The sequence below is a fragment of the Pseudophryne corroboree genome, chromosome 3 (genome assembly GCF_028390025.1).
Source record: "Pseudophryne corroboree isolate aPseCor3 chromosome 3, aPseCor3.hap2, whole genome shotgun sequence".
NCBI classification, from domain to species: Eukaryota; Metazoa; Chordata; class Amphibia; order Anura; family Myobatrachidae; genus Pseudophryne; species Pseudophryne corroboree.
In genome coordinates, this window is record NC_086446.1 from 373,591,702 (window position 1) to 373,605,857 (window position 14,156).

The window sequence follows — 14,156 nt, forward strand, 5'->3', positions numbered from 1 at the left end:
GCTTTACCGACGTCTCCCTCAGACAGGGAGGCAGTATTGGAAGCCATTCACAAGCTATATTCCCAGCAGGTGATAATCAAGGTACCCCTCCTACAACAGGGAAAGGGGTACTATTCCACACTATTTGTGGTACCGAAGCCGGACGGCTCGGTGAGACCAATTTTAAACCTAAAATCCTTGAACACTTACATACAAAGGTTCAAATTCAAGATGGAGTCACTCAGAGCAGTGATTGCAAACCTGGAAGAAGGGGACTATATGGTGTCTCTGGACATCAAAGATGCTTACCTACATGTCCCAATTTACCCTTCTCACCAAGGGTACCTCAGGTTTGTGATACAGAACTGTCACTATCAGTTTCAGACGCTGCCGTTTGGATTGTCCACGGCACCCCGGGTCTTTACCAAGGTAATGGCCGAAATGATGATACTCCTTCGAAGGAAGGGAGTTTTAGTTATCCCTTACTTGGACGATCTCCTGATAAGGGCAAGATCCAGGGAACAGTTGGAAGTCGGAGTAGCACTATCTCAGATAGTGCTGCGCCAGCACGGTTGGATTCTCAATATTCCAAAATCGCAGCTGATCCCGACTACACGACTTCTATTCCTAGGGATGATCCTGGACACAGTCCAGAAAAAGGTGTTTCTCCCGGAGGAGAAAGCCAGGGAGTTATCCGAACTAGTCAGACATCTCCTAAAACCAGGCCAAGTCTCAGTGCATCAATGCACAAGGGTCCTGGGAAAGATGGTGGCTTCTTACGAAGCAATCCCATTCGGCAGATTCCACGCAAGAACCTTCCAGTGGGATCTGCTAGACAAATGGTCCGGGTCGCATCTTCAGATGCATCAGCGGATAATCTTGTCACCAAGGACAAGGGTGTCTCTCCTGTGGTGGTTGCAGAGTGCTCATCTTCTAGAGGGCCGCAGATTCGGCATTCAGGACTGGGTCCTGGTGACCACGGATGCCAGCCTGAGAGGCTGGGGAGCAGTCACACAGGGAAGAAATTTCCAGGGCTTGTGGACAAGCCTGGAGACATCACTTCACATAAATATCCTGGAGCTAAGGGCCATCTACAATGCTCTAAGCCTAGCAAGACCTCTGCTTCAAGGTCAGCCGGTGCTGATCCAGTCAGACAACATCACGGCAGTCGCCCACGTAAACAGACAGGGCGGCACAAGAAGCAGGAGGGCAATGACAGAAGTCTTCCACATGATTGTGAACCGTTGGGAAAAACCAAAGGTGGACATGATGGCGTCCCGCCTCAACAAAAAACTAGACAGGTATTGCGCCAGGTCAAGGGACCCTCAGGCAATAGCTGTGGACGCTCTGGTAACACCGTGGGTGTACCAGTCAGTGTATGTGTTCTCTCCTCTGCCTCTCATACCCAAGGTACTGAGAATCATAAGAAGGAGAGGAGTAAGGACTATACTCGTGGCTCCGGATTGGCCAAGAAGGACTTGGTACCCGGAACTTCAAGAGATGCTCACAGAGGACCCGTGGCCTCTACCTCTAAGAAGGGACCTGCTCCAGCAGAAACCCTGTCTGTTCCAAGACTTACCGCGGCTGCGTTTGACGGCATGGCGGTTGAACGCCGGATCCTGAAGGAAAAAGGCATTCCGGATGAAGTCATCCCTACCCTGATCAAAGCCAGGAAGGATGTAACCGTACAGCATTATCACCGTATTTGGCGTAAATATGTTGCGTGGTGCGAGGCCAGGAAGGCCCCTACAGAGGAATTTCAACTGGGTCGTTTCCTGCATTTCCTGCAAACAGGACTGTCTATGGGCCTAAAATTAGGGTCCATTAAGGTTCAAATTTCGGCCCTGTCGATTTTCTTCCAGAAAGAACTGGCTTCAGTTCCTGAAGTTCAGACGTTTGTAAAAGGGGTACTGCATATACAGCCTCCTTTTGTGCCTCCAGTGGCACCTTGGGATCTCAATGTAGTTTTGGGGTTCCTAAAATCACATTGGTTTGAACCACTCACCACTTTGGACTTAAAATATCTCACATGGAAAGTGGTAATGCTGTTGGCCCTGGCTTCAGCCAGGCGTGTCTCAGAATTGGCGGCTTTATCCTATAAAAGCCCTTACCTAATTTTTCATACGGACAGGGCAGAATTGAGGACTCGTCCTCAATTTCTCCCTAAGGTGGTTTCAGCGTTTCACTTGAACCAGCCTATTGTGGTACCTGCGGCTACTAGGGACTTGGAGGACTCCAAGTTGCTGGACGTAGTCAGGGCCCTGAAAATATATGTTTCCAGGACGGCTGGAGTCAGAAAATCTGACTCGCTGTTTATCCTGTATGCACCCAACAAGCTGGGTGCTCCTGCTTCTAAGCAGACTATTGCTCGTTGGATTTGTAGTACAATTCAGCTTGCTCATTCTGTGGCAGGCCTGCCACAGCCAAAATCGGTAAAAGCCCATTCCACAAGGAAGGTGGGCTCATCTTGGGCGGCTGCCCGAGGGGTCTCGGCTTTACAACTTTGCCGAGCAGCTACTTGGTCAGGGGCAAACACGTTTGCTAAATTCTACAAATTTGATACCCTGGCTGAGGAGGACCTGGAATTCTCTCATTCGGTGCTGCAGAGTCATCCGCACTCTCCCGCCCGTTTGGGAGCTTTGGTATAATCCCCATGGTCCTTACGGAGTTCCCAGCATCCACTAGGACGTCAGAGAAAATAAGAATTTACTCACCGGTAATTCTATTTCTCGTAGTCCGTAGTGGATGCTGGGCGCCCATCCCAAGTGCGGATTGTCTGCAATACTTGTACATAGTTATTGTTACAAAAATCGGGTTATTATTGTTGTGAGCCATCTTTTCAGAGGCTCCTCTGTTATCATGCTGTTAACTGGGTTCAGATCACAGGTTGTACGGTGTGATTGGTGTGGCTGGTATGAGTCTTACCCGGGATTCAAAATCCTTCCTTATTGTGTTCGCTTGTCCGGGCGCAGTATCCTAACTGAGGCTTGGAGGAGGGTCATAGGGGGAGGAGCCAGTGCACACCAGGTAGTCCTAAAGCTTTACTTTTGTGCCCAGTCTCCTGCGGAGCCGCTATTCCCATGGTCCTTACGGAGTTCCCAGCATCCACTACGGACTACGAGAAATAGAATTATCGGTAAGTAAATTCTTATTTTATCCTGCATGCACCCAACAAGCTGGGTGCTCCTGCTTCAAAGCAAACTATTGCTCGCTGGATCTGTTGCACGATTCAGCTGGCACATTCTGCGGCTGGACTGCCGCATCCTAAATCAGTAAAAGCCCATTCCACAAGGAAGGTGGGCTCTTCTTGGGCGGCTGCCCGAGGGGTCTCGGCTTTACAGCTTTGCCGAGCTGCTACTTGGTCGGGTTCAAACACATTTGCTAAATTCTACAAGTTTGATACCCTGGCTGAGGAGGACCTTGAGTTTGCTCATTCAGTGCTGCAGAGTCATCCGCACTCTCCCGCCCGTTTGGGAGCTTTGGTATAATCCCCATGGTCCTTACGGAGTTCCCAGCATCCACTAGGACGTCAGAGAAAATAAGAATTTACTCACCGGTAATTCTATTTCTCGTAGTCCGTAGTGGATGCTGGGCGCCCGTCCCAAGTGCGGACCCTCTGCAGTACATGTATATAGTTATTGCTTCACTAAAGGGTTATTGTTATGAGCCATCCGTAAAAGGAGGCTCAGTTGTTGTTCATACTGTTAACTGGGTAAGGTTATCACAAGTTGTACAGTGTGATTGGTGTGGCTGGTATGAGTCTTACCCTGGATTCCAAATCCTTTCCTTGTTGTGTCAGCTCTTCCGGGCACAGTTTCCCTAACTGAGGTCTGGAGGAGGGGCATAGAGGGAGGAGCCAGTGCACACCAGATAGTACCTAATCTTTCTTTTAGAGTGCCCAGTCTCCTGCGGAGCCCGTCTATTCCCCATGGTCCTTACGGAGTTCCCAGCATCCACTACGGACTACGAGAAATAGAATTACCGGTGAGTAAATTCTTATTTTAATTAGTAGTTAATTAATATATTGGGGTATCCAAGCAGACAAACAATACAAACATTACATATAATAATGTTAAAAGCAGAAAATCTGTGATCCCTAGGTAAGTGTGGGATCACGTCAACAACCCCAACTGGGGGATTATTACTAGAGATGAGCGCCGGAAATTTTTCGGGTTTTGTGTTTTGGTTTTGGGTTCGGTTCCGCGGCCGTGTTTTGGGTTCGACCGCGTTTTGGCAAAACCTCACCGAATTTTTTTTGTCGGATTCGGGTGTGTTTTGGATTCGGGTGTTTTTTTCAAAAAACCCTAAAAAACAGCTTAAATCATAGAATTTGGGGGTCATTTTGATCCCAAAGTATTATTAACCTCAAAAACCATAATTTACACTCATTTTCAGTCTATTCTGAATACCTCACACCTCACAATATTATTTTTAGTCCTAAAATTTGCACCGAGGTCGCTGTGTGAGTAAGATAAGCGACCCTAGTGGCCGACACAAACACCGGGCCCATCTAGGAGTGGCACTGCAGTGTCACGCAGGATGTCCCTTCCAAAAAACCCTCCCCAAACAGCACATGACGCAAAGAAAAAAAGAGGCGCAATGAGGTAGCTGTGTGAGTAAGATAAGCGACCCTAGTGGCCGACACAAACACCGGGCCCATCTAGGAGTGGCACTGCAGTGTCACGCAGGATGGCCCTTCCAAAAAACCCTCCCCAAACAGCACATGACGCAAAGAAAAAAAGAGGCGCAATGAGGTAGCTGACTGTGTGAGTAAGATAAGCGACCCTAGTGGCCGACACAAACACCGGGCCCATCTAGGAGTGGCACTGCAGTGTCACGCAGGATGGCCCTTCCAAAAAACCCTCCCCAAACAGCACATGACGCAAAGAAAAAAGAGGCGCAATGAGGTAGCTGACTGTGTGAGTAAGATAAGCGACCCTAGTGGCCGACACAAACACCGGGCCCATCTAGGAGTGGCACTGCAGTGTCACGCAGGATGGCCCTTCCAAAAAACCCTCCCCAAACAGCACATGACGCAAAGAAAAAAAGAGGCGCAATGAGGTAGCTGACTGTGTGAGTAAGATAAGCGACCCTAGTGGCCGACACAAACACCGGGCCCATCTAGGAGTGGCACTGCAGTGTCACGCAGGATGGCCCTTCCAAAAAACCCTCCCCAAACAGCACATGACGCAAAGAAAAATAAAAGAAAAAAGAGGTGCAAGATGGAATTGTCCTTGGGCCCTCCCACCCACCCTTATGTTGTATAAACAGGACATGCACACTTTAACCAACCCATCATTTCAGTGACAGGGTCTGCCACACGACTGTGACTGATATGACGGGTTGGTTTGGACCCCCCCCAAAAAAGAAGCAATTAATCTCTCCTTGCACAAACTGGCTCTACAGAGGCAAGATGTCCACCTCATCATCATCCTCCGATATATCACCGTGTACATCCCCCTCCTCACAGATTATCAATTCGTCCCCACTGGAATCCACCATCTCAGCTCCCTGTGTACTTCGTGGAGGCAATTGCTGCTGGTCAATGTCTCCGCGGAGGAATTGATTATAATTCATTTTAATGAACATCATCTTCTCCACATTTTCTGGATGTAACCTCGTACGCCGATTGCTGACAAGGTGAGCGGCGGCACTAAACACTCTTTCGGAGTACACACTTGTGGGAGGGCAACTTAGGTAGAATAAAGCCAGTTTGTGCAAGGGCCTCCAAATTGCCTCTTTTTCCTGCCAGTATAAGTACGGACTGTGTGACGTGCCTACTTGGATGCGGTCACTCATATAATCCTCCACCATTCTTTCAATGTTGAGAGAATCATATGCAGTGACAGTAGACGACATGTCCGTAATCGTTGTCAGGTCCTTCAGTCCGGACCAGATGTCCGCATCAGCAGTCGCTCCAGACTGCCCTGCATCACCGCCAGCGGGTGGGCTCGGAATTCTGAGCCTTTTCCTCGCACCCCCAGTTGCGGGAGAATGTGAAGGAGGAGATGTTGACAGGTCGCGTTCCGCTTGACTTGACAATTTTCTCACCAGCAGGTCTTTCAACCCCAGCAGACTTGTGTCTGCCGGAAAGAGAGATCCAAGGTAGGTTTTAAATCTAGGATCGAGCACGGTGGCCAAAATGTAGTGCTCTGATTTCAACAGATTGACCACCCGTGAATCCTTGTTAAGCGAATTAAGGGCTCCATCCACAAGTCCCACATGCCTAGCGGAATCGCTCCGTGTTAGCTCCTCCTTCAATGTCTCCAGCTTCTTCTGCAAAAGCCTGATGAGGGGAATGACCTGACTCAGGCTGGCAGTGTCTGAACTGACTTCACGTGTGGCAAGTTCAAAGGGCATCAGAACCTTGCACAACGTTGAAATCATTCTCCACTGCACTTGAGACAGGTGCATTCCACCTCCTATATCGTGCTCAATTGTATAGGCTTGAATGGCCTTTTGCTGCTCCTCCAACCTCTGAAGCATATAGAGGGTTGAATTCCACCTCGTTACCACTTCTTGCTTCAGATGATGGCAGGGCAGGTTCAGTAGTTTTTGGTGGTGCTCCAGTCTTCTGTACGTGGTGCCTGTACGCCGAAAGTGTCCCGCAATTCTTCTGGCCACCGACAGCATCTCTTGCACGCCCCTGTCGTTTTTTTAAAAATTCTGCACCACCAAATTCAAGGTATGTGCAAAACATGGGACGTGCTGGAATTTGCCCATATTTAATGCACACACAATATTGCTGGCGTTGTCCGATGCCACAAATCCACAGGAGAGTCCAATTGGGGTAAGCCATTCTGCGATGATCTTCCTCAGTTGCCGTAAGAGGTTTTTAGCTGTGTGCGTATTCTGGAAAGCGGTGATACAAAGCGTAGCCTGCCTAGGAAAGAGTTGGCGTTTGCGAGATGCTGCTACTGGTGCCGCCGCTGCTGTTCTTGCGGCGGGAGTCCATACATCTACCCAGTGGGCTGTCACAGTCATATAGTCCTGACCCTGCCCTGCTCCACTTGTCCACATGTCCGTGGTTAAGTGGACATTGGGTACAACTGCATTTTTTTAGGACACTGGTGAGTCTTTTTCTGACGTCCGTGTACATTCTCGGTATCGCCTGCCTACAGAAGTGGAACCTAGATGGTATTTGGTAACGGGGGCACACTGCCTCAATAAATTGTCTAGTTCCCTGTGAACTAACGGCGGATACCGGACGCACGTCTAACACCAACATAGTTGTCAAGGCCTCAGTTATCCGCTTTGCAGCAGGATGACTGCTGTGATATTTCATCTTCCTCGCAAAGGACTGTTGGACAGTCAATTGCTTACTGGAAGTAGTACAAGTGGGCTTACGACTTCCCCTCTGGGATGACCATCGACTCCCAGCAGCAACAACAGCAGCGCCAGCAGCAGTAGGCGTTACACGCAAGGATGCATCGGAGGAATCCCAGGCAGGAGAGGACTCGTCAGAATTGCCAGTGACATGGCCTGCAGGACTATTGGCATTCCTGGGGAAGGAGGAAATTGACACTGAGGGAGTTGGTGGGGTGGTTTGCGTGAGCTTGGTTACAAGAGGAAGGGATTTACTGGTCAGTGGACTGCTTCCGCTGTCGCCCAAAGTTTTTGAACTTGTCACTGACTTATTATGAATGCGCTGCAGGTGACGTATAAGGGAGGATGTTCCGAGGTGGTTAACGTCCTTACCCCTACTTATTACAGCTTGACAAAGGGAACACACGGCTTGACAAATGTTGTCCGCATTTCTGGTGAAATACTTCCACACCGAAGAGCTGATTTTTTTGGTATTTTCACCAGGCATGTCAACGGCCATATTCCTCCCACGGACAACAGGTGTCTCCCCGGGTGCCTGACTTAAACAAACCACCTCACCATCAGAATCCTCCTGGTCAATTTCCTCCCCAGCGCCAGCAACACCCATATCCTCCTCATCCTGGTGTACTTCAACACTGACATCTTCAATCTGACTATCAGGAACTGGACTGCGGGTGCTCCTTCCAGCACTTGCAGGGGGCGTGCAAATGGTGGAAGGCGCATGCTCTTCACGTCCAGTGTTGGGAAGGTCAGGCATCGCAACCGACACAATTGGACTCTCCTTGTGGATTTGGGATTTCGAAGAACGCACAGTTCTTTGCGGTGCTTTTGCCAGCTTGAGTCTTTTCAGTTTTCTAGCGAGAGGCTGAGTGCTTCCATCCTCATGTGAAGCTGAACCACTAGCCATGAACATAGGCCAGGGCCTCAGCCGTTCCTTGCCACTCCGTGTGGTAAATGGCATATTGGCAAGTTTACGCTTCTCCTCCGACAATTTTATTTTAGGTTTTGGAGTCCTTTTTTTACTGATATTTGGTGTTTTGGATTTGACATGCTCTGTACTATGACATTGGGCATCGGCCTTGGCAGACGACGTTGCTGGCATTTCATCGTCTCGGCCATGACTAGTGGCAGCAGCTTCAGCACGAGGTGGAAGTGGATCTTGATCTTTCCCTAATTTTGGAACCTCAACATTTTTGTTCTCCATATTTTAATAGGCACAACTAAAAGGCACCTCAGGTAAACAATGGAGATGGATGGATACTAGTATACAATTATGGATGGACTGCCGAGTGCCGACACAGAGGTAGCTACAGCCGTGGACTACTGTACTGTGTCTGCTGTTAATATAGACTGGATGATAATGAGATGTAGTATGTATAAAGAAGAAAGAAAAAAAAACCACGGGTAGGTGGTATACAATTATGGATGGACTGCCGAGTGCCGACACAGAGGTAGCTACAGCCGTGGACTACCGTACTGTGTCTGCTGCTAATATAGACTGGTTGATAATGAGATGTAGTATGTATAAAGAAGAAAGAAAAAAAAACCACGGGTAGGTGGTATACAATTATGGACGGACTGCCGAGTGCCGACACAGAGGTAGCTACAGCCGTGGACTACTGTACTGTGTCTGCTGCTAATATAGACTGGTTGATAAAGAGATGTAGTATGTATGTATAAAGAAGAAAGAAAAAAAAACCACGGGTAGGTGGTATACAATTATGGATGGACTGCCGAGTGCCGACACAGAGGTAGCTACAGCCGTGGACTACTGTACTGTGTCTGCTGCTAATATAGACTGGTTGATAAAGAGATGTAGTATGTATGTATAAAGAAGAAAGAAAAAAAAAACACGGGTAGGTGGTATACAATTATGGACGGACTGCCGAGTGCCGACACAGAGGTAGCTACAGCCGTGGACTACCGTACTGTACTGTGTCTGCTGCTAATATAGACTGGTTGATAAAGAGATGTAGTATGTATGTATAAAGAAGAAAGAAAAAAAAACCACGGGTAGGTGGTATACAATTATGGATGGACTGCCGAGTGCCGACACAGAGGTAGCTACAGCCGTGGACTACTGTACTGTGTCTGCTGCTAATATAGACTGGTTGATAAAGAGATGTAGTATGTATGTATAAAGAAGAAAGAAAAAAAAACCACGGGTAGGTGGTATACAATTATGGACGGACTGCCGAGTGCCGACACAGAGGTAGCTACAGCCGTGGACTACTGTACTGTGTCTGCTGCTAATATAGACTGGTTGATAAAGAGATGTAGTATGTATGTATAAAGAAGAAAGAAAAAAAAACCACGGGTAGGTGGTATACAATTATGGATGGACTGCCGAGTGCCGACACAGAGGTAGCTACAGCCGTGGACTACTGTACTGTGTCTGCTGCTAATATAGACTGGTTGATAAAGAGATGTAGTATGTATGTATAAAGAAGAAAGAAAAAAAAACCACGGGTAGGTGGTATACAATTATGGACGGACTGCCGAGTGCCGACACAGAGGTAGCTACAGCCGTGGACTACCGTACTGTACTGTGTCTGCTGCTAATATAGACTGGTTGATAAAGAGATGTAGTATGTATGTATAAAGAAGAAAGAAAAAAAAGCCACGGGTAGGTGGTATACAATTATGGATGGACTGCCGAGTGCCGACACAGAGGTAGCTACAGCCGTGGACTACTGTACTGTGTCTGCTGCTAATATAGACTGGTTGATAAAGAGATGTAGTATGTATGTATAAAGAAGAAAGAAAAAAAAACCACGGGTAGGTGGTATACAATTATGGACGGACTGCCGAGTGCCGACACAGAGGTAGCTACAGCCGTGGACTACCGTACTGTACTGTGTCTGCTGCTAATATAGACTGGTTGATAAAGAGATGTAGTATGTATGTATAAAGAAGAAAGAAAAAAAAACCACGGGTAGGTGGTATACAATTATGGATGGACTGCCGAGTGCCGACACAGAGGTAGCTACAGCCGTGGACTACTGTACTGTGTCTGCTGCTAATATAGACTGGTTGATAAAGAGATGTAGTATGTATGTATAAAGAAGAAAGAAAAAAAAACCACGGGTAGGTGGTATACAATTATGGATGGACTGCCGAGTGCCGACACAGAGGTAGCTACAGCCGTGAACTACCGTACTGTGTCTGCTGCGACTGGATGATAAATAATGATATAAAAAATATATATATATCACTACTGCAGCCGGACAGGTATATATTATATAATGACGGACCTGCTGGACACTGTCTGTCAGCAGAATGAGTTTTTTATAGAATAAAAAAAAAAACACCACACAAGTCACACGACGAGTGTTTAACTTTTTCAGGCAATCACAATATAGTATACTACTAACTATACTGGTGGTCAGTGTGGTCAGGTCACTGGTCAGTCACACTGGCAGTGGCACTCCTGCAGCAAAAGTGTGCACTGTTTAATTTTAATAATATGTACTCCTGGCTCCTGCTATAACCTATAACTGGCACTGCTCCCCAGTCTCCCCCACAATTATAAGCTGTGTGAGCACAGTCAGATATATACATAGATGATGCAGCACACTGGGCTGAGCAGTGCACACAGATATGGTATGTGACTGAGTCACTGTGTATCGTTTTTTTCAGGCAGAGAACGGATTATATTAAATAAAACTGCACTGTCTGGTGGTCACTGTGGTCAGTCACTACTAAACTCTGCACTCTCTACAGTACTCCTAAGCTCCAGTAAATCAAGTGTCTCTGTCTCAAATCAATCTCACTCTCTCTCTTCTAATCTAAATGGAGAGGACGCCAGCCACGTCCTCTCCCTATCAATCTCAATGCACGTGTGAAAATGGCGGCGACGCGCGGCTCCTTATATAGAATCCGAGTCTCGCGAGAATCCGACAGCGTCATGATGACGTTCGGGCGCGCTCGGGTTAACCGAGCAAGGCGGGAAGATCCGAGTCGCTCGGACCCGTGAAAAAAAACATGAAGTTCGGGCGGGTTCGGATTCCGAGGAACCGAACCCGCTCATCTCTAATTATTACATGAATGTGTTTTGCAAAATTCCCAGTATTAGGGTCATGTGTGCATTAAAGGCTCTCTCAAGTGCTTAATCTTGCATAATGGTTCTTTTTGTATATATGCTTATGCAAATATTGTTACACTTTCAATAGTGCCGAAGAGCTAGCTATATGTCTCCAAGGAAAATTCCACACATACAGTAGTGTATCATTCTGGTTTGTGCGCAGGTCCAACTTTGGTTGCATTCTTGATGCAAAATGGATTGCAACCGGCAGTGATGTGCGGTGAGGTGAGGCAGAGCCTTTCCCGTCATACTAACGTATAAGCCAGAGTTTTGACTGTATAAAGTATATGACAAATACAAAGAATATGTTAAAAATATCTTCTTTGTATTATTCTAATCATTTTACTGTAAAAAGTCTATGGGGCCTCCCCTGCCTATCTTTTCCGCATTTCTCTCATCAAACCTCACCTGTGTGTAATGCCCACATGAACCCTTTGGCTCATATATTGTGTGTAAATTTGTCTCTGGTACTAGCCAGTGCCTCCTGAGCCATTTACCCCACAGCACGTCCCTGGCAGTGTGACTATGCGTGTCCTTATGCATATGCATCACATCACCCCACTTATGTGAGAACAGCAGTCATTAATATTATTGGCACACCTGCCATATGCTGAGTGCAAAAGATATGACCGAAGTAGACATTCTCTTGGTATATACATAACTCAGAATATGGTGTAAATCTTGCTAAAACGCTCACGAGTAGGTTCTCCTTTTTTCTTACGCCCAGTTACATTTCATTGATGGAGAGAACCAAAAATGCATATGGTTACTGTGGTGGATGTGCAGTTTGTTAAAACTAACTAGTTGCGGCCACATTCAGACCTCCACGAATCAGGCCCTTCATATTTAATATGTCAATTATTGAAATTAGCTAAAGGGAGAGAGAGATTGCGGTTTCAGAGGTGTTTCTATATGTGCCTATGAACGTAGAGACATTTTCTCCCTGCAAAGGGATGACTTGATTGTTGCACCTTTCCCTATTCTGAGCTGGAGGCGGTTTTGTTTCATTGTATAGTCTTAATTGAACGCCTTCCATTCACACTTTGGAGAATTGCATTTTAGGTGGATTATTTCCAATATGCAAAAAAGCTTCAAACACCTAAAACGTGCCACTTCCAATAGTCAACTCAAATAGCCTTCCACGCTCATTAATTTAAGCCTTAAAATAACTAAACAGTATTTCAGAAGAAATATATATAAAAAAAAATCTAATTTAGCGGGTATTAATGTGGCCTTTTAGTTTCTGAGTCTGTGGGCCTAATTCATGTTTGTACGCAAATGCAACTACAAGCTGCCAATGTTAGCAAGTTAAGCTGCCGCCCAGGAGTGAAAAACAATGCCCACCGGACTCATTGTAAGTGCAATTGCGTACACATTAGTGGACTATACACAATTATGGAGAACATCAAAGCTAAGGGTTGGTCTATGGCTACACAGACTGGCCACAGCAGTAGTGACTCAGACGCCATGTATTTACACATACAATCACGCAGCAGTCAGCAGATATACGCTTCAAAATGGCCATGATACACCTGCATTTCTCCATCCATTCCCCCTAAAACCCCCTATTAACACCTCCAAATGCCCACTTCCTGTCACTCACTCTGCGACAAAGTTCTCAGTGTGAGCGGGACCACAGCGGCACCCTCACAGTTGCACATTATGATTGCAGCACATTTGCAGTTTCCCAACTGAGGGTCACTCAGATATAGACAGAGTAGCTCTCACTGCAGCTTCCTTAGAAGCAGCAGAGATCGCTCTACATGATAAAGCAGCAGAATGTATCGATTACAAGTAGACGCCTCCTGCTGCGGTAGTGATCCAACCTGCGTCCTAGGATGCAGGCATGTTTTCACTTACACACCATCGGATGACTTGCTGGAACCATGGGGAGACCTGCAAGCCGCTTGTCACAGATGCCAAGAAATCTCTGTGAATGACTGAGATCCCTGACCTCTTCCCTCCCCCTAAATGGCTGCGACACGCCTCCGTTTTCACAAACGGAGACCAATGCTTCCCCGCCCCAACTTTCAATACAGCTCATGCTGAGAAACCCATGGGTTATGCACCAATGAAGTACCATGCACATTCCACCTGCTTGTGTAGGATACACACTTACTGCACGGGGTTACAGATTATGAATACCATTTCTCTATCGTCCTAAGTGGATGCTGGGGTTCCTGAAAGGACCATGGGGAATAGCGGCTCCGCAGGAGACAGGGCACAAAAAAGTAAAGCTTTTACCAGATCAGGTGGTGTGCACTGGCTCCTCCCCCTATGACCCTCCTCCAGACTCCAGTTAGATTTTGTGCCCGAACGAGAAGGGTGCAATCTAGGTGGCTCTCCTAAAGAGCTGCTTAGAGAAAGTTTAGCTTAGGTTTTTTACTTTACAGTGAGTCCTGCTGGCAACAGGATCACTGCAACGAGGGACTTAGGGGAGAAGTAGTGAACTCACCTGCGTGCAGAGTGGATTTGCTGCTTGGCTACTGGACACTAGCTCCAGAGGGACGATCACAGGTACAGCCTGGATGGTCACCGGAGCCGCGCCGCCGGCCCCCTTGCAGACGCTGAAGAGAGAAGAGGTCCAAAATCGGCGGCTGAAGACTCCTGAGTCTTCATAAAGGTAGCGCACAGCACTGCAGCTGTGCGCCATTTTCCTCTCAGCACACTTCACACAACAGTCACTGAGGGTGCAGAGCGCTGGGGGGGGCGCTCTGAGAGGCAAATAAAAACCTTATTAGAGGCAAAAAATACCTCACATATAGCC